General features: G+C 48.9%; 1 protein-coding gene across 1 annotated transcript in view; it reads right to left on the reverse strand.

Moving 5' to 3' along the window:
• LOC137535975 (pulmonary surfactant-associated protein A-like) overlaps window positions 1–22,052 on the reverse strand; it is a 213,906-nt gene that overhangs the window by 42,460 nt on the left and 149,394 nt on the right. The window lies entirely within an intron of this gene.

A 22,052-nucleotide genomic window follows, 5' to 3' on the forward strand; every position in this document is an offset into this window, starting at 1 on the left:
TGAGGAGGAGGAGTCCGGAGAGTGACGCGTTGAGGGAGGCCGGGCAGCGGGCGGTTCAGCGGTAGTACCCTTGTGGTACTTCCGCCCTTTCTCTGACCTCACGCCCGCTGCCCGGCCTCCCTCAACGCGTCACTCTCCGGACTCCTCCTCACTCACTTCACAGTGCCGCCCACTGCCAGCCACTACTACCGGTACTGTTTTACTTTCCTTAAACTTTTGTATGGGGAAGCGGGCAGAGGGGGGAGCGCTAGCGGAGGGGGTGGGGGGAATTTCCGACCCCCCCCCCCCCCGCGATCGGGGCATGCTCCCCCCTTATGCCTGCGACCCCATAGGGCCCCCAAAAGCGGGATGTTCGGGGAGTTCGGGGTTCGGCCCGAACATGCCGAACATCTCGGCCATGTTCGGCGAACTTTCCCGAACCCGAACATCCAGGTGTTCGCCCAACACTACAGGAACGGAGTTCTAAGTAGCTCTACATATAGAAAACCGACAGCCGGAAACACCATACTCCACGCCACCAGCCATCATCCCAGCCACCTGGTGAGGAACATCCCTTATGGACAGTTCCTCCGTTTAAGGAGGAACTGTTCATCTGAGATTGAATTCGCACAAGAATCACGTGAATTATACTCACGATTAAGAGAACGAGGGTATCCACACAGGGTGCTTAGGAGATGCCTAAAAAAGGCAAGGGATCGCGAGCGCGAAACCCTTCTCGTATCTGGCAAAAGGGATGGATCAAACACCCCTAGCGGGGAAAGAATAATTACTCAGTATGGTTCACATTGGAATACTTTGAGAACCCTGCTGACCAAAGCCTGGCCCATACTGATGGCATCATCTGAAATAGCAGAAATTGTGGGCCCTGCACCTATGATGACAGCTAGACGGGCGAGAAACCTAAAGGATCAACTTGTAACTTCTGAATTCAAAAACACAAAACAAGTAGAAGATAGAAAAACCTGGTTGGCTTCTGTCCCTCCTCCAAAAGGCATGCACAGGTGTAGGAGGTGCAAGGTATGTCCGTTTGTACACAAGACAAATACCTTTTGGGATGCTAGACATGAAAGGGAATTTAAGATTGGGACCTTTGTGAATTGTGAGACCACGGGGGTGGTATACATGGTGACCTGCCCCTGTGGCCTACATTATGTTGGAATGACTACTAGAATGTTCAAAACCAGAATATTAGAACATATGTCGAATGTTAAAAACAAGAATGAAGAGAATAATGGACCGTTAAGAGACCATTATCAACAATACCATGGGGGAAGCTTCAAAGGTAGTTTGGTTAAGGTCCTGACATTTATAACTAAAGGAGCAAGAAAAGTAAGTATAGAGAGGGAACTTCTCCGTAAGGAAACTATGTGGATACATAAATTAGGCACACTTTCCCCCAATGGCCTTAACTCTGAGATAAATTTTTCAGTTTATTTGGACCCATATTAGTCTGATGTAGAATATAGTGTGTCCTTCTCCATATATGGACTGGTGCTGTATCTGCTAATTTTATGTGTATCTATAGTTTCTCCTGTGTATATCTAACCCGCTAGCAATATATGGCTATATAGGAAGTGTGCATAATATGGAATGATGTCTGTGCCCTGCCTGTTGCACAGTCAATTGGAGGTGGTGATAAGAGCCAGCCAGAGTTATAGGGGAAAAGATCTGAAAGAAAATATTAGTCTAATAATGTATCTGTGCAGAGATCCTGTCAAATGTGTCAGGGTGTATGAATCTTGGCATGAATGCAGACCCATGTATTGTAGCGCTGTCACCCCTGTCTCTAATTAAATTAAATCTTAACCCTAACAAAGACATAAAAATAAAAAGCTCTGAACAGAAAGGACATGATTCATCCCTCTGCTATATATACGAATCTTGATATACATTTTAAGAGCTGTGAAAATATGCATAAAGGCACTACTGAAGTTTGGGCATTTCTTGCCAGTAACAAAGATGGCGCCTCTGAGCATATCAGGTGACCTGAATATAAAAAGGACTGACCATCCCTCTCCTCCTTAAGCCACACCCTGATGAAGCCCATTGGGCGAAACATGTAGGTGGGAGGAGCTACAGGAGGCCGGCCTCGTCCATTGCTTGGAGTCCACACCGCTCGGAGAGCGCTCTCCACCGCCGTCACTGCTGTCATGTGGATGCGCTGATCGAGCGCGAGTGGCTTTTCTCATCATCAGTGAGATGGTATAGCTCACGTGCATACTGACAAGCTTAAGACCAACACAAGCCTACTGGGACACGTAAGATACAGGGGCGCCCGTCCCCGTTTAACAAGATGGAACATATGACATGCTGCTGATGCTTTGCTGTTTTTAACACACGCTTGTGCCTTAACAACCTGTTAAACTTTTGACTTCTTAACTGCGCTTTCAGCTGATGGTTGATGAACTGCTGTGCTGTGTAGTGTTGCTAATTTGGCTGACCTGTGACTTCTGCAGACCCATATGCAATGGATTGTACCTTCTAAGAACCGCACAGCCTGCATTAATACTCGCCCTGGAACTGTGTATATGATTCAATCAAGCACTGGCAGTTTAGTTTAGGATATGTTTTGGACAAGCTGTGCTGACAGAAGTATTCTCTGAACAACAGTTAATTAATCAATTTATCCCAGAGCTGTGTGGCCACACTTTATGCATTGGGCGCTACTCTCACTGGATGAATGTCATGGACGGATGTGTGTGAAGTGTGTGTGGATGCAGGGACTGCTGAGCCAATCCTTGGGATCCAAGTGTTTTTAAAGGTTTTTATTAGATTCCTCTTGAGACAGTTTGTGATTGCTGTGTATTTTCTCTACAATAAAGTTTTTGATACATGACCAAGTGAGGCCTGGCTTAAACTCTTTTGATTTTTTTTTTTTGCAGATCTAGATATCTGAGTTTAAGGCCCATAAACGTCTGACGCATCTGTGCACACAGTGTGGTTCATGTGTGGCGCAGAGAGACAATCAATTGTTTGGTCATGTGAAGACCTATGTTTAATTCTAATTGCTCCCTCACATATGCCTGTTAATCCAGAGGAAGGCGAAAAACCCTTACAAGGCATGGTCCAATTAGCCCTAAAAGGGAAAAAAATCCTTCCCGACTCCAGATGGCAATCAGATAAAATCCATGGATCAACATCATTGGGCATTCCTAGTAATTGTAGCCATGTATGTCTTTCAACGCAAGGAAAGCATCTAAGCCCCCTTTAAATGCAGGTATAGAGTTTGCCATAACTATTTACTGTGACAATGCATTCCACATCTTAATCACTCTTACTGTAAAGAACCCTTTCCTAAATAAATGGCTAAAACATTTTTCCTCCATGCACAGATCATCATGTCCTTTGAGAAGGCCTAGGGACAAAAAGCTCAGCCGCCAAGCTTTTATATTGCCCTCTGACGTATTTATACATGTTAATTAGATCCCCTCTACTGCCGGGCATACACGGCTCGTTTATGCGCCGGAATCGAGCCGCTGGCTCGATGTCGGCACGTCCCCGCTCGTCCCGGCAGCAGCCTGGATTGATTCCCGCTCGTCCCCGCGGGCGCTTCTTATCTTGCGCTCATTTTGTTCCATTGTCCTGCCCACGGGTATCGAGCACGGAGTCGATCCGGCGGGCAATCGGACATGTCGGAAATGATCAATCGAGCCATCAGCGGCTCGATAGAGATGTAGCGAATGGTTCGCTGGCGAACGGCTCCAGGCGAACTTTGGTGGTTCGCGTTCGCCTGCACCAGGCGAACTTTTGCGGAAGTTCGATTCGCCCCATAATGCACTATGAGGGTCAACTTTGACCCTCTACATCACAGTCAGCAGGCACATGTAGCCATTCAGGCTACACTAAGCCCTGGAGCCTCACCCCCCTTATATAAGGCAGGCTCGCCGGCCAATACACTCACTCGTGTGCCTGCTAGAGACAGACTAGGGACAGCTGCTGCAGACTTGTTCTCCTAGGGACAGATTAGTTAGGTTCTTAGCTTGCTCCTGGCTGATTATTATTGCTTTTATAGCACCCCTCAACAGCTCTTTTCAGAGCTAATCCTGTACTTTTTTTTCTGTGTGTCAAACTGAAACGTTTGTTGCATGCACAGCCTTGCTAATTCATAGTGTGTGTGCCACTGCCAGCAGCCCAGCACATTCAGTGACTACATGTGTGTGTGACAGGGAGCTGCACATTGTACTACCCAGTACTGCATATACCCAGTACCTGTTGTGTTTACTTAACCCACCTCATCACTCCATATACCTAGCTTTGTGTTGAGCAGGGCCGGAGCTACCATAGGAAAAAATGGGCAATTGCCCCAGGGCCCCAGAGCCTGTAGGGGCCCCCAAGGTGTCCCTCCGCCATCTTAACTGTTGCTCCCCAGGGACTCTGCATAGTCTGTTAAGTTGGGAGTTGATTGGGGGAGGGTCAGTAGCCAGCTCAGGGGCCCAGGAGGGAAATTTGGCTGCAACAAAGGGTCTCTAATGACGCTTTATGGTCGGGGGGTGTCTGTTGGGGGGCCCCCAGGCTAATTTTGCACTAGGGCCCAATTGTTACTTGAACCGGCCCTGGTGTTGAGTGAACCCAGCTCACTGCATCTAACTACCTGTTGTGTTGAGTGAACCCAGCTCACTGTATCTAACTACCTATTGTGTTCAGTGAACCCACTTCACTGCATCTAACTACCTGTTGTGTTCAGTGAACCCACCTCACTGCATCAAACTACCTGTTGTGTTGAGTGAACCCACCTCACTGCATATAACTACCTTTACTGTTCAGTGAACCCACCTCACTGCATCTAACTACCTGTTGTGTTGAGTGAACCCAGCTCACTGCATCTAACTACCTGTTGTGTTCAGTGAACCCACCTCACTGCATCTAACTACCTTTACTGTTCAGTGAACCCAGCTCACTGCATCTAAATACCTGTTGTGTTCAGTGAACCCAGATCACTGCATCTAAGTACCTTTACTGTTCAGTGAACCCACCTCACTGCATCTAACTACCTTTATTGATTAGTGAACCCACCTCACTGCATCTAACTACCTGTTGTGTTGAGTGAACCCAACTCACTGCATCTAACTACCTGTTGTGTTCAGTGAACCCAGCTCACTGCATCTAACTACCTGTTGTGTTCAGTGAACCCAGCTCACTGCATCTAACTACCTTTACTGTTCAGTGAACCCACCTCACTGCATATAACTAACTACCTGTTGTGTTCTGTAAACCCACCTCACTGCATCTAACTACCTTTTGTGTTGAGTGAACCCACCTCACTGCATATAACTACCTTTACTGTTCAGTGAACCCACCTCACTGCATATAACTAACTACCTGTTGTGTTCTGTAAACCCACCTCACTGCATATAACTACCTTTTGTGTTGAGTGAACCCACCTCACTGCATATAACTACCTTTACTGTTCTGTAAACCCACCTCACTGCATATAACTACCTTTTGTGTTGAGTGAACCCACCTCACTGCATATAACTACCTTTACTGTTGAGTGAACCCACCTCACTGCATCTAACTACCTGTTGTGTTGAGTGAACCCAGCTCACTGCATCTAACTACCTGTTGTGTTCAGTGAACCCACCTCACTGCATATAGTTAGATGCAGTGAGGTGGATTCACTCAACACAACATCTAGGTATATGCAGTGAGGTGGGTTCACTGAACACAACAGGTAGTTAGATGCACTGAGGTGGGTTCACTCAACACAACAGCTAGGTAGCTGTTGTGTTGAGTGAACCCACCTCAGTGCATCTAACTACCTGTTGTGTTCAGTGAACCCACCTCACTGCATATACCTAGCTGTTGTGTTGAGTGAACCCACCTCACTGCATCTAACTACCTTTACTGTTCAGTGAACCCACCTCACTGCATATAACTACCTTTACTGTTGAGTGAACCCACCTCACTGCATCTAACTACCTGTTGTGTTGAGTGAACCCAGCTAACTGCATCTAAATACCTGTTGTGTTCAGTGAACCCACCTCACTGCATATACCTAGCTGTTGTGTTGAGTGAACCCACCTCACTGCATCTAACTACCTGTTGTTTTCAGTGAACCCACCTCACTGCATCTAACTACCTTTACTGTTCATTGAACCCAGCTCACTGCATCTAACTACCTGTTGTGTTCAGTGAACCCAGCTCACTGCATCTAAGTACCTTTACTGTTCAGTGAACCCAACTCACTGCATCTAACTACCTTTACTGTTCAGTGAACCCACCTCACTGCATATAACTACCTGTTGTGTTGAGTGAATCCAGATCACTGCATATACCTAGCATCCCCCCGAGATGGACAAAATGGACAAACCAGGTAGAGGAAGAGGTAGAGGCAGACCCAGAGGAAGGCCAACAGGCACCGGCAGGTCTGTGCGAGGTGGTGTTGCTGTGATTTCGTGCGGACCTGGCCCAAAATACAGTGCTCAGAAGAAGGCACGTGCCATCACTTCCCAAAATTGTGAAGACGTGCTTGAGTATTTATACAGAACACCTCATCTCCCGCAGCCACCAGTGCTACAACAAGCACCACATCCCATGCATTTGACACTTCGCAGGAGTTATTTGGTGGTGGTGAAATCACTGATTCACAGCCACTACTGCAACAACAAGAAGAAGGCGCAGGTACACCACCTCATACGTCTGAGTTAGGTGGCGATAGTATGGACGTAACGTGTGAGGAGGGGGATGATGAACCACCTGAAGCTGGTGCAGTTGAGGAGGTGTCTGAGGAAAGCGAAGCTGGGCAGAAGGATTATGATGACGATTATACGGATGCCACGTATGTTCCCAGTAGAGGAGATGACCAGGGGGACAGTTCAGAGGGGGAGTCAGAGAGGAGTAGGAGGAGACGACTCCATGATAGAAGCAGAAGGAGCTCATCCTCAGAAACAGCTGGGGGCAGTGTCCAGCGCCATGTATCACCAGCTATGGACAGCCAGCCAACATGCCCTTCAACGTCAGCTGCTGATGCCACCGTAGCGCCATCACCCCAGGGGGGCTCAGCGGTATGGACATTTTTTAACATGTGTATCTCAGATCGGAGCAAAGCCATCTGTGGTCTCTGCCAGCAAAAATTGAGCCGTGGAAAGGCCAACTCTCACGTAGGGACAAGTGCCTTACGAGGGCACCTAGAGAAAAGGCACAAACAGCTATGGCAAGAACACCTGAAAAAAAAGCAGCACCCAAAAGACAAGCCACCCTCCTTCTCCTCTTACTCCTTCAGGTGCATCGTCTTCATCCGCTTTCTCCCTTGTACCTTCACAGCCACCCTCCTCCACACCGCCTCTTCCCTTGAGCGGTTCCTTCTCCTCTGCCCACAGCAGTACCCAGCTGTCCGTGAAGGAAGTATTTGAGCGTAAGAAGCAAATGTCTGCCAGTCACCCTCTTGCCCGGCGTCTGACAGCTGGCGTGGGGGAACTATTAGCTCGCCAGCTATTACCATACTAGCTGGTGGAGTCGGAGGCTTTCCGTAAGTTTGTGGCCATTGGTACACCACAGTGGAAGATACCAGGCCACAATTATTTTTCACAACAGGTCATACCCAAACTGTACCGTGCATTTGAGAGGCAAGTGGTGTCATCTATTGCGAAGAGCGTTAGGTCAAGGGTCCACCTGACCACGGATGCCTGGTCTGCCAAGCACGGAAAGGGCTGCTACATTACGTACACAGCCCATTGGGTCAACCTGGTGACCGATGGCAGCAAGCAGGGAGTACGTGGCTGCGCAGCGGACCGACATTTCACACCTCGACGGCTTGCAGGCAGGCCTCCAGCCACCTCCTCTTCGCCTGCTACCACCTCTTCGCTGTCGTCATCCTCCTCCTCCTCCTTGGCTGGTGCCGTGATCTCCTCTCCAGCTACACAGCCCCCGCACCCCAGGGCCTATGCTGCATGCCAGGTACGACAGTGTCACGCAGTGTTAGACATGTCTTGCCTCAAAGCGGAAAGTCACACTGGAGCAGCTCTCCTGGCTGCTCTTAACAAACAGGTGGAGCAATGGCTGACCCCGCACAAGCTTGAGATCGGCAACGTGGTGTGTGACAATGGCAGCAATCACATTTCCACGTTGAATTTGGGAAAGCTGACACATGTACCCTGCATGGCATATGTGCTAAATCTGGTCATGCAAAGATATGTGTCCAAGTACCCAGGCTTAGAGGACGTCCTGAAGCAGGCCAGGAAGTTGTGTGGGCATTTCAGGCGCTCTTACACGGCCATGGCACGCTTTGCGGACATTCAGCGTAGAAACAACTTGCTGGTGAGACGCCTGATTGGCGATAGCCCGACTCACTGGAATTCCACCCTGCTGATGTTCTCTTGCCTGCTAGACCAAGAGAAAGCCATCACCCAGTACCTGTATCATTACAGTACAAGGACACAATCTGGGAGGATGGGGATGTTGTGGCCCAACAACTGGACACTGATGCAAAATGCATGCAGGGTCATGGAGCCCTTTGAGGAGGTGACCAAACTGGTGAGTCGCGCTGAGGGCACCATCAGCGACTTGATCCCCTACGCCTACTTCCTGGAGCATGCAGTGCGTAGAGTGGTGGATACAGCTGTGGAGGAGCGTGAACGAGAACAGTTACAGCAGCAGGAGTCATGGGAGCGATTTACATCTGAACCCGATGTTTCCACAATACCTGCGGCAGCACAGAGGGGGGAGGCGGAGGAGGATGAAGAGGAGTCGTGTGGGGAAGGACTCTGATGATGATGATGAGGAAGGTGTTTCTGTGGAGGAGAAAGAGGCGGCGGAAGAAGAACAACCGCGGCAGCCGTCACAGGGGGCTTCTGCTGCTCCACGTTCCCGTGGTATTGCTTGTGGCTGGGGGGAGGAAGAGGAGTTGCGTCCCGTCACTGAGGAAGAGCAAGAGGAGATGGAGAGTACGTCTGCATCCAGCGTTGTGCAGATGGCCTCTTTCATGTTGTCCAGCCTGTTGAGGGATCCCCGTATCAAAAAACTCAAGGCGAATGACCTGTACTGGGTGGCCACGCTACTAGACCCTCGGTACAGGCACAAAGTGGCGGACCTGTTACCAACTCAACACAAGGCGGAAAGGATGCAGCACTTGCAGAACAAGCTGTCGATGATGCTTTACAATGCGTTTAAGGGTGATGTGACTGCACAACGCAATCAAGGTACCACTGGCAGTAACCCTCCTCCTCCCAAGTCCACGCAGGCAAGGACAGGACGCTCCAGCGATCTCAGGGTGATGTCGGACATGCGGACATTCTTTAGTCCAACTCCTCGCCATAGTTCTTCCGGATCCACCCTCCATCAATGCCTGGACCGGCAGGTAGCCGACTACCTGGCCTTGAGTGTGGATGTAGACACTGCGAGCAGCGACGATGAACCCTTGGACTACTGGTTGTGCAGGCTTGACCTGTGGCCAGAGCTGTCCCAATTAGCCATACAACTTCTCTCTTGCCCTGCCACAAGCGTCCTGTCAGAAAGGACCTCCAGTTCAGCTGGAGGCATTGTCACTGAGAAGAGAAGTCACCTAAGTCACGACAGTGTTCAGTACCTGACCTTTATGAAAATGAATGAGGAATGGATCACGGAGGGCTACTGCACGACCGAAGACTAAGTCAGTCCCCACACACAGCATCTCTGCCTGCAGGCCACTTGCCTTCTCCGCCACCACCAACAGGGTCCAGGACTCTAGGCGGATTCCTGAATTTTTAAGGCCGCTGCTAGCAGCGGCCGCTATAATAATTTTTCTGGTGCGTGTACATGCCTGCCTATTTTTTTCTGGCTGCACTGCGGGCGGCTGCAACAAAAAAACAAAAGGCATGTACATGTGCCCATCCCCCTTCATGATCATTACCTTGCCGCGGTGAAGAGGCTTGCGTATCACAATGAAGCAATGACCGCCGGCTATTTGAGTGTCTCGGGTGGGGGTGGAACACAAAAGATAATAAGGTCGTTGCTTCATTGTGGACAGACCAAATTTGATCAACTGGACAGTCACTGTTGTTCTATCATTGAGCTACCACAGCCCGGCGACCATATGGGCTTAAAAACCGCCACGGCCTACACTCTCGCCACGGTGCACACCAGTCCAGCTCGCCCATCACTACGCAAACAGCTGTTTGCGGTGCGTTACACAGTGAGTTTGGTGTGTCAGTGTGAAGCAGAACTCTAATTACACTCCCTGATTGATGTATACACATGCAAGATGTTTTAAAGCACTTTAGGCCTGCAATTTAGCATTCAATGTGATTTCTGCCCTTAAAACGCTGCTTTGCGTCACATCCAGATTTTTCCCCGGGACTTTGGGCATGTATCCCACTCTGCCATGCCCCCCTCCAGGTGTTAGACCCCTTGAAACATCTTTTCCATCACTTTTGTGGCCAGAATAATTTTTTCTATTTTTCAAAGTTCGCATCCCCATTGAAGTCTATTGCGGTTGGCGAACTTTTCCGTGAATCGAACCTTCTGCGAAGGTTCACGAACGGGGTTCGCGAACCGAAAATCGGAGGTTCACGACATCACTACGGCTCGATTGATTAAAAAAAACGAGCCGTGTATACCCGGCATATGGCGTCTTTTCTCTAGACTAATTAAACAAAGTTTATCTAACCGTTCTTGGTAATTGAGACCTTCCATCCCACGTATCAATTTTGTTGCTCGTCTCTGCACCTGCTCTAAAACTGCAATATCTTTTCTGTAATGTGGTGCCCAGAACTGAATTCCATATTCCAGATGTGGCCTTACTAGAGAGTTAAACAGAGGCAATATTATGCTAGCATCTTGAGTTTTTATTTCCCTTTTAATGCATCCCAAAATTCTGTTAACTTTAGCTGCAGCGGCTTGAGTACTCCGAAGTCCTTCTCCAAGTTTGATGTCCCCAACTGTATCCCATTTATTTTGTATGGTGCTAGACCATTGGTACGATCAAAATGCAGGACTTTACATTTTTCAACATTGAATTTCATCTGCTATTTATGTGCTCATATAGACATCCTATCCAGATCCTGTTGCAGTATGTCCCTATCTTCCTGTGAGTTGATGATTCTGCACAATTTTGTGGACCCTGGTGGTGGGAAACACAGACAGCAGCAGCAGGAGGAGGAGGAGGTAGATTCAGCTATTGTAGTGGCGTAATAGCTGGTGGCAGACTGGCAGCAGAAGATATAGTTCTGTGTGAACCCTGGTGGTGGTAAACACAGACAGCAGCAGCAGGAGGAGGACGAGGTAGATGCAGCTATTGTAGTGGCGTAATAGCTGGTGGCAGGCAGACTGGCAGCAGAAGATATAGTTCTGTGGGGACCCTGGCGGTGGGAAACACAGACAGCAGCAGCAGGAGGAGGAAGAGGTAGATTCAGCTATTGTAGTGGCGTAATAGCTGGTGGCAGACTGGCAGCAGAAGATATAGTTCTGTGTGAACCCTGGTGGTGGTAAACACAGACAGCAGCAGCAGGAGGAGGACGAGGTAGATGCAGCTATTGTAGTGGCGTAATAGCTGGTGGCAGGCAGACTGGCAGCAGAAGATATAGTTCTGTGGGGACCCTGGCGGTGGGAAACACAGACAGCAACAGCAGGAGGAGGAGGAGGTAGATTCAGCTACTGTAGTGGCGTAATAGCTGGTGGCAGACTGGCAGCAGAAGATATAGTTCTGTGTGAACCCTGGTGGTGGTAAACACAGACAGCAACAGCAGGAGGAGGACGAGGTAGATGCAGCTATTGTAGTGGCGTAATAGCTGGTGGCAGGCAGACTGGCAGCAGAAGATATAGTTCTGTGGGGACCCTGGCGGTGGGAAACACAGACAGCAGCAGCAGGAGGAGGAAGAGGTAGATTCAGCTATTGTAGTGGCGTAATAGCTGGTGGCAGACTGGCAGCAGCAGATATAGTTCTGTGTGGACCCTGGCAGTGGGAAACACAGAAAGCAGCAGGAGGAGGAGGAGGTAGATGCAGCTATTGTAGTGGCATAATAGCTGGTGGCAGAGTGGTAGTAGAAGATATAGTTCTGCGGGGACCCTGGCAGTGGGAAACACAGAAAGCAGCAGCAGGAGGAGGAGGAGGTAGATGCAGCTATTGTAGTGGCATAATAGCTGGTGGCAGACTGGCAGCAGAAGATATAGTTCTGTGGGGACCCTGGCAGTGGGAAACACAGACAGCAGCAGCAGCAGGAGGAGGAGGAGAAGGTAGATGCAGCTATTGTAGTGGCATAATAGCTGGTGGCAGACTGACAGCAGAATATCTTCTGCTGGGGTGGGAAACACAGGGTACCCTGGGGTAGGAAACACAGACAGCAGCAGGAGGAGGAGGAGGTAGATGCAGCTAATGTAGTGGCATAATAGCTGGTGGCAGACTGGTGGTAGAAGACATAGTTTTGTAGGGGGCCCTGGCAGTGGGAAACCAGCAGCAGCAGGAGGAGGAGGTAGATGCAGCTATTGTAGTGGCGTAATAGCTGGTGACAGACTGGCAGCAGAAGATTTGTTCTGTGTTGACCCTGGCGGTGGGAAACATAGACTTAGACAGCAGGAGGAGGAGGAGGTAGATGCAGCTATTTTGGCATTATAGCTGGTGGCAGACTGGCAGCAGAAGATATAGTTCTGTGTGAACCCTGGTGGTGGTAAACACAGACAGCAGCAGCAGGAGGAGGACGAGGTAGATGCAGCTATTGTAGTGGCGTAATAGCTGGTGGCAGGCAGACTGGCAGCAGAAGATATAGTTCTGTGGGGACCCTGGCGGTGGGAAACACAGACAGCAGCAGCAGGAGGAGGAAGAGGTAGATTCAGCTATTGTAGTGGCGTAATAGCTGGTGGCAGACTGGCAGCAGCAGATATAGTTCTGTGTGGACCCTGGCAGTGGGAAACACAGAAAGCAGCAGGAGGAGAAGGAGGTAGATGCAGCTATTGTAGTGGCATAATAGCTGGTGGCAGAGTGGTAGTAGAAGATATAGTTCTGTAGGGACCCTGGCAGTGGGAAACACAGAAAGCAGCAGCAGGAGGAGGAGGAGGTAGATGCAGCTATTGTAGTGGCATAATAGCTGGTGGCAGACTGGCAGCAGAAGATATAGTTCTGTGTGGACCCTGGCAGTGGGAAACACAGACAGCAGCAGCAGCAGGAGGAGGAGGAGAAGGTAGATGCAGCTATTGTAGTGGCATAATAGCTGGTGGCAGACTGGCAGCAGAAGATATAATTCTGTGTGTACCCTGGGGTGGGAAACACAGACAGCAGCAGGAGGAGGAGGAGGTAGATGCAGCTAATGTAGTGGCATAATAGCTGGTGGCAGACTGGTGGTAGAAGACATAGTTTTGTGGGGACCCTGGCAGTGGGAAACCAGCAGCAGCAGGAGGAGGAGGTAGATGCAGCTATTGCAGTGGCGTAATAGCTGGTGACAGACTGGCAGCAGAAGATTTGTTCTGTGTGGACCCTGGCGGTGGGAAACATAGACTTAGACAGCAGGAGGAGGAGGAGGTAGATGCAGCTATTTTGGCATTATAGCTGGTGGCAGACTGGCAGCAGAAGATTTGTTCTGTGTGGACCCTGGCGGTGGGAAACACAGACTGAAACAGCAGGAGGAGGTAGATGCAGCTATTGTAGTGGCGAAATAGCTGGTGGCAGACTGGTAGTCGAAGATACAGTTCCGTGTGAACCCTGGCAGTGGTAAACACAGACAGCAGCAGCAGGAGGAGGTAGATGCAAGTATTGTAGTGGCGTAATAGCTGGTGGCAGACTGGCAGCAGAAGATTTGTTCTGTTTGGACCCTGGCAGTGGGAAACACAGACAGCAGCAGCAGGAGGAGCAGGTAGATACACCCTGGCAGTGGGAGCACAGGCAGCAGGAGTCAAGAGGAGGAGTGTAATGTGCGGCAGAATAGATAGTCAATGGTACCTAGTGTTGGTACCATGGCACAGTTACACCATAACAACCGTGAGGTTCCAGGAAGCGGTCGTACTGCCACAGTTGGGGCCTCCCCACAACTCGGACAGTACAGTTGTCATCCCAGACACCTCAAAAAAATTACACAATTTATTGGGTTTCACAGATAGCAGCAGTGAACTGAGGCACCCTGGCAGGGGGAGCACAGGCAGTAGGAGACAGGAGAAGGAGTGTAACGTGTGGCAGCATAGATAGTCCATGGCACCTAGTGTTGGTACCATGGCACAGTTACACAATAACAACCATGAGGTTCCAGGAAGCGGTCGTACTGCTGCAGTTGGGGCCTCCCCACAACTTGGACAGTACAGTTTTCATCCCAGACACCTCAAAAAAATTACACAATAGAGATGTCTCGAACCTCCGATTTTGGGTTCGTGAACCTCGAACGCGAACCTCCGCAAAAAGTTTGGTTACATAGTTACATAGTTATTTTGGTTGAAAAAAGACATACGTCCATCGAGTTCAACCAGTACAAAGTACAACTCCAGCCTGCTCCCTCACATATCCCTGTTGATCCAGAGGAAGGCTAAAAAACCCTTACAAGGCATGGTTTAATTAGCCCCAAAAGGGAAAAATTCCTTCCCGACTCCAGATGGCAGATGGTTTGCGCAAACTTTTGCGAACCGCAATAGACTTCAATGGGGATGCGAACTTTGAAAACTGGAAACATTTATGCTGGCCACAAAAGTGATGGAAAATATGTTTCAAGGGGTCTAACATCTGAGTTTTTGCATGGGGGAGTGGGATACACGCCAAAAGTCCCGGGGAAAATCTGGATTTGACACAAATCAGCGTTTTAAGGGCAGAAATCACATCGCATGCTAAATTGGAGGCCTAAAGTGCTTTAAAACATCTTGCATGTATATACATCAATCAGGTAGTGTAATTAGTGTACTGCTTCACACTGACAGACCAAACTCACTGTGTAACGCACCGCACACAGCTGTTTGTGTAGTGACGGCCGTGCTGGACTGGTGCGCACCATGGCTGGAGGCCATGGTGGTTTTCAAGCCCATATGGTCGCCGGGCTGAGGTAGCTCAATGACAGAACAACAGTGACTGTACAGCTGATCGAATTTGGTCTGTCCACAATGAAGCAACGACCTTATTATCTTGGGTGTTCACCCCCCCCCCCCGAGACACTCATATAGCCGGCGGTCATTGCTTTATTGTAATACGCAAGCCCCTTCACCACAGCAAGGTAACAATTACGAAGGGGAATTGACACATGTACATGCCTTTTGTTTTGTTGTTGCAGCTGCAGTGCAGCTGCAGTGCAGCCAGAAAAATTAGGCAGGCATGTACACAGACCAGAAAAGCTAGCAGCGGTCTTAAAAATTCAGGAATCGGCCTGGAGTCCTGGACCCTGTTGGTGGTGGCGGAGAAGGCAGTCAAGCGGCCTGCAGGAAGAGATGCTGTGTGGGGACCGAATTAGTCATGGGGCAGGCAGTCACACTGTGTGCTGGCAGAAATGCTGTGTGCGGGGACTGACCTAGTCTTCGGGTGGGCAGTAACCATCCGGGATCCATGCCTCATTAATTTTGATAAAGGTGAGGTACTGAACACTTTTTTGACTTAGGGGACTTCTCTTCTCAGTGACAATGCCTCCAGCTGCACTGAAGGTCCTTTCTGACAGGACGTTTAAGGCAGGGCAAGAAAGAAGTTGGATGGAAAATTGTAACAGCTCTGGCCACAGGTCAAGCCTTCGCACCCAGTAGTCCAAGGTTCATCGCTGCTCACAGTGTCTACATCCACACTTAAGGTGTTGGTGGAGGGTGGATCCGGAAGGGCTAAGGTGAGGTGTTGGACTAAAGAATGTCTGCATGTCCGACATCACCATGAGGTCACTGGAGCATCCTGTCCTTGCCGGCGTGGACATGGGAGAATGATTACTGGCAGTGGTATCTTTATTCCTTTGTGCTGTGACATCACCCTTAAACGCATTGTAAAGCATAGTTGCCAGCTATTTCTGCATGTGCTGCATCCTTTCTGCCTTCTGTTGATTTGGAAACATCACTTTGTGCCTATACCGAGGGTCTAGTAGCGTGGCCACCCAGTACAGCTTATTCCCCTTGAGTTTTTTTATACGGGGGTCCCTCAACAGGCATGAAAGACGCCATCTGCACAAAGTTGGATGCAGACGTACTATCCATTAGAGATGGCCCGAATGGTTCGCTGGCAAATGGTTCCCGTGAACTTCGGTGGTTCGCTTTAGCAGTGAACCTGGAACTTTCGTTTTGCCCATAGACTTTAATGCCCGCCGACTTTAGCGGTTAATAGCAAAGTCCCCTTACATAGTAAAAACACCAAATTTGCAGGGTATGTAGAGGAGGGCAGTGACTACAAGAGAAAAAAAAATCAAAAAGACCTTATATTTTTTGAGAAAATCGATTTTAAAGTTTCAAAGAAAAAAGAGCCGATTCATTAAAAAAAGAACTTATTCATTAAAAAGAACCGGATGATTCATGAACCGTTAGTATAGCTCAGAATGCATCCTGTGCAGGACGTATAGCTGCCGGCTCCCGCTGTCTCTCCCCACAAAGGTGCCAGCCTAGGTGAGGGTGACAGGTGAAGGCAGGTGGGGAGAGACAGCGGGAGCCGGCAGCTATGCGTCCCAAAGGACGCATTCTGTGCTATGTGGGGGGTGTCGGAGATCTTCATTCAACTTAATTGAAGATCGCAAGATAAGAGCATACTGTATTTGTTGGATCTTTTACCGAGGATATTGGCGTGGGAAAATTTTTTTAAGGTACAGGTAAGTATTTCTGGTTAATTAAGAACATTAAAGGATTTTTTTTGTAGTTTTGTTTTTATTTCATTTAACCCTTTGTGGAAATGGGTAAGGGGTACTTTGTACAGCTATACTCATTTCTCCTGGGAGGGGGGTGGGAATCTGGGGTCCCCTTCTTAAAGGGGACTCTCAGATCCCACCATGAAGCCCCCCAGGTAATCGTCACTCCCACCTCCTCCTGGTGCACCAGAGGTGGGGAAGAGCCCCTTGTCCATGGATTGGACAAGAGCTCCGGGGGGAGGGGAAGGCTTAGCTGCCCCTCCCCCCAGAGCCCCCCCATACCATGGACCATGCAGGCTGGTATAGCTCAGGGTGCGAAGCCCTGCATTCTGGCTCGGGAGGGGGTACCCCACAATTTTTTTTTTCAGATTTCCCACACTCAGCACATAAAAATAATAATTTAAAAAAATGTTTTTTAAAGGGCTTCCAAGGCCACAAATGTGAAAAAAGTTAAATAACTTTTCATAATGCAGATCCATGGAGGAAGCCATCCGCACCCTCCCGTTCATTCCGCCATGGTTTCCGCAGTAATACCGGTCGGGGTCCGACCCCTCCGAACGGGTCGGGTTCTCATTCCCGCCTCAACATGGCCACCACAGATTACCGCGATCGCGTCTATGCGGACTGCACAGCCGCGGCAATCTGTGGCGGCCATATTAAGGGGGGAATAAGAACCTGACCTGTTCGGAGACATGACGGAATGAACGGGAGGGCGCAGATGACATCCTCCATGGATCTGGATTATGAAAAGGTATTTAACTTTTTCCCATTTGTGGCCTCGGAAGTCCTTTAAATATTGTTTCCTGCTATCTTTTTAACACATTCTGCAAATTTGGTGTTGCTAGGATGTAAGGGGCCTTTGCTATCAACTGCTAAAGTTGGTGGGTGATAACCAACCAGAGTTATAGGGGTGAAAAAGTGTTGAATTCTGCCATTGGCTTTTATTGGGCTCCCTATTTCACTTTCAAAAATCCCAAATCTTTTCAAAGGACGATGGCTCAGCAGTGGCAAATTTTCTAGCATTGTAGGGACTGTTAGGGGGCTCATGACTGGTGAGTTTTGGACCCCTAGGCCAAAGAGGTCATAGCCTAGGGTCACAAAAACCTGTTTATTTTTGCAAAGGTACTGGTGGCGATTCTGAAGAACATAAATCGCAGCCATGGCCGTTAGCAAAGTCTGAATCTCACGACATGTCTCATGCAGGTAAAAGGCATATTGTTGTACTTGAGGTACGGGGGTGCAAAAGTGCTAAAATCACCCATAGGCTTTCATTGGGCCTCCTATTTCACTTTACAAAATCTCACATTTTTTCAAAGGGTGATGGCTCAGCAGTGGCACATTTTCTAGCATTGTAGGGACTCTTAGGGGGATAATGACTGGTGAGTTTCGGGCCCTTAGGCCAAAGAGGTCATAGCCTAGGGTCACAAAAACCTGTTTTTTTTTTTTGCAATGGAACTGGTGACGATTCTGACGAACATAGATCGCAGCTATGGCCGTTAGCAAAGTCTGAATCTCACAACATGTCTCATGCAGGTAGAAGGCATATTGTTGTACTTGCACTACAATTTTGGGTTCCCTACATCTCTGCAAACCAGAGTTACGGGGGTGCAAAAGTGCTAAAATCCCTCATAGGCTTTCATTGGGGCCTAGGTTTTGAGGGTACGAACAGTAAGGTAAGGGCCCGAAACTCACCAGCCCTGAGCCCCCTTAAACTCCCTAAAAAGCCTGAAAATTTGGGGCTGCTCAGCCATACCGTTCGGGCAGAAACCTGCACTTTTGTACCCTCAAAACCTAGGCCCCAATGAAAGCCTATGGGGATTTTACCACTTTTGCACCCCAGTAACTTTGGTTTGCAGAGATGTAGGGAGCCCAAAATTGGAGTTCAAGTACAACAATATGCCTTCTACCTGCATAAGACATGTTGTGAGATTCAGACTTTGCTAACGGCCATAGCTGCGATTTATGTTCGTCAGAATCGTCACCAGTTCCATTGCAAAAAAAAAAAAACAGGTTTTTGTGACCCTAGGCTATGACCTCTTTGGCCTAGGGGTCAGAAACTCACCAGTCATGATCTCCCTAAGAGTCCCTACAATGCTAGAAAATGTGCCACTACTGAGTCATCGCCCTTCCAAAAAACAATGAGAGATTTTGGAAAGTGAAATAGGAGGCCCAATGAAAGCTTATGGGGGATTTTAGCACATTTGCACCCCCGTAACTCTGGTTTGCAGAGATGTAGGGAACCCAACATTGGAGCGCAAGTACAACAATATGCCTTCTACCTGCATGAGACATGTCATGAGATTCAGACTTTGCTAACGGCCATGGCTGCGATTTATGTTCGTCAGAATCGCCACCATTAACATTGCCAAAATAAACAGGTTTTTGTGACCCTAGGCTATAGCCTCTTTGGCCTAGGGGCCCGAAACTCACCAGTAATGATCCCCCTAAGAGTCCCTACAATGCTAGAAAATGTGCCACTGCTGAGCCCTCGCCCTTTGAAAAAATGTGAGATTTTGGAAAGTGAAATAGGAGGCCCAATGAAAGCCTACAAGGGATTTTAGCACTTTTGCACCCCCGTAACTCTGTTTTTCAGAGATGTAGGGAACCCAAAATTGGAGTGCAAGTACAACAATATGCCTTCTACCTGCATGAGACATGTCGTGAGATTCAGACTTTGCTAACAGCCATGGCTGCAAAATATGTTCGTCAGAATCGCCACCATTAACATTGCCAAAATAAACAGGTTTTTGTGACCCTAGGCTATGACCTCTTTGGCCTAGGGGGGCCCAAAACTCACCAGTCATGATCCCCCTAAGAGTCCCTACAATGCTAGAAAATGTGCCACTGCTGAGCCATCGCCCTTTGAAAAAATGTGAGATTTTGGAAAGTGAAATAGGAGGCCCAATGAAAGCCTATGGGAGATTTTAGCACTTTTGCACCCCTGTAACTCTGGCTTGCAGAGATGTAGGGAACCCAAAATTGGAGTACAAGTACAACACTATGCTTTCTACCTGCATGAGACGTCGTGAGATTCAGACTTTTCTAACAGCCATGGCTGCAATTTATGTTCGTCAGAATCGCCACCATTAACATTGCCAAAATAAACAGGTTTTTGTGACCATAGGCTATGACCTCTTTGGCCTAGGGGCCCGCAACTCACCAGTCATGATCCCCCTAAGAGTCCCTACAATGCTAGAAAATTTGCCACTGCTGAGCCATCGTCCTTTGAAAAGATTTGGGCTTTTTGATGTGAAATAGGAGCCCAATAAAAGCAAATGGCAGAATTCAGCACTTTTGCACCCCTAAAACTCTGGTTGGTTATCACCCGCCGACTTTAGCAGTTAATAACAAAGGCCCCTTACATCCTAGCAACACCAAATTTGCAAGATATGTGTAACGATTGTGGAATTCTCTCCGTGATTAGCGCACAAGACGTGCACTGACACTGCGGAAATCCTCCACAAGCGTGTAATTTGAGGGAACCCAGCAAAAGGTGCAATGCACCTGTAGAGGGAAATTCCTGTCGGCAGGAGGAGCTGTGGAGTGCAGAGGAACAGCTCCTCTGCCCTGCCACAGACGCAAGACAGGAATTGCACGAAGGGAAGAAATGCAGGGCAACATAGCCCTGAAAGAGAGAGATCAAAGCGACAGAGGGTATGCGTGTTCACCAAACTAGTCGCCACCCTGCGACGATGAACACACAACCATGAAGACAAAGTGAGAAGGCAATCGCCAGAGATGGCGATTGCTAACAATGACACAAGACCGAATAAGAACAGATGAGGAATGTATGTATGTCCACCAATCCAGCCGCCACCTGCGACGGCGGACACACAACAAAGGAAACCGAGTGAGAACGCAATCGCCTGAGAAGCGATTGCGAATGCGATTGAGCAAAGGGCCAGATTGTATGTGTGTGCACCAAACTAGTCGCCAACCCGCGACGGTGCATACACAACAGCAGATATGAAGCAGGAACGCAATCGCGAGAGAGGCGATTGCCAGAGGTTACACAAGGCTACAGCAAGGCAGAGCAAGAGAGTAGCAAAGGCACAGCAAATCATACAATGAGAAGATAAGGGAGAATAACAAACGCTAGCTAAACGCGAACACCGCACTCATTCGCAACAGTGCACGCATTTATGCGCGGTCTCCGCGTGATAACCACAACAGAGACAAGCACGCCTAACTAACCACCGACAGACATACATGAAACAGAGGACGCGAGCGCTTGCTTAACGGTTACCTCAACGAGCCTCCAGCAAGCATTCGTAGCAGATAAGACAGATACACGAAAACAGGAATAAGCGAGAGATAGGATCCACAGCACTAGCGCAAGAGGCTAGTGCGATCCAGGAAGACAGAACAGAAGGATCCACAGCACTAGCGCAAGAGGCTAATGCGATCCAAGTATAGAAAGAGAGAAGGAGATCAGACGGATCCACAGCACTAGCGCAAGGCGAGTGCGATCCTGGCAAGACAGATCAGATGAGATAGCTGGTAGCAACCGCTGCTCCAGCTATACTCCAAGAACAAAGATCAGAACGACTTCCTGTCGACCACCGCTGGGACAGGACAATCGCAACAGACAAACAAAACAGATATGCAATCCTAACTGCAATTGGGGATCTGCCTAGTGCAGTTCCAGGAATTACTCTAAACTAATATTCAGACAATGAGCAAGGCTGACACTCAGGAGTGTACACAGGACTAACCCTTATGACCAGCAAAGGACTCTGGGAAACATAGCTCTTTATACTGCCAGTCATCAAAGGAGGCAGGTAGGGGATTTGCATAACGAGTGTATGCAAATTCCTCAGCAGCAGAACAGACCAGAAACTTGTAATGGAAAGACAGGCTCTCTTCCAGAGACCTGCAGCCCACAGACTAGAGGAATGGTCAAACAGCTTTCTGCCAGTGCATCCAGCTGAGCGGATCATTACAGTACCCCCTCCTCTAGGGTCGGATTCCAGACAAGCCTCTAAACTGATATTTGCAAAAGACTCTAACTGAAGACTCATGAAGGCCGGGGCAGCCCGACAAGGCCCAATTCCAGAGTCAGCCCACCCGAAACCGACCTCATTGGAAGGAGAAGCCACCGAAACATGCCCATCAGTACCACAAGTCTCAGTGTAACACCCATCAGGACTGTGAATGCCAGAGAAGAAGCCATCGACACCCACCGAGCCATGCCCACCACCTTCCAAGGACCGTCCAAAAATACCAAACCTGCCACAATACCCATTCAAAGTGTCCCTTTCCACAAAGCACCCACTGCTGATCTCATCCAAGGTTTCAGAAAATATTTCTCCCAGTATCTCCCAGAACACTTTGAAGCTCTGCAGAGATCCCAGGAGGGCAGAACGATCA

This window comes from Hyperolius riggenbachi, chromosome 10 (assembly GCF_040937935.1).
Source record: "Hyperolius riggenbachi isolate aHypRig1 chromosome 10, aHypRig1.pri, whole genome shotgun sequence".
In the NCBI taxonomy this organism is placed as follows: Eukaryota; Metazoa; Chordata; class Amphibia; order Anura; family Hyperoliidae; genus Hyperolius; species Hyperolius riggenbachi.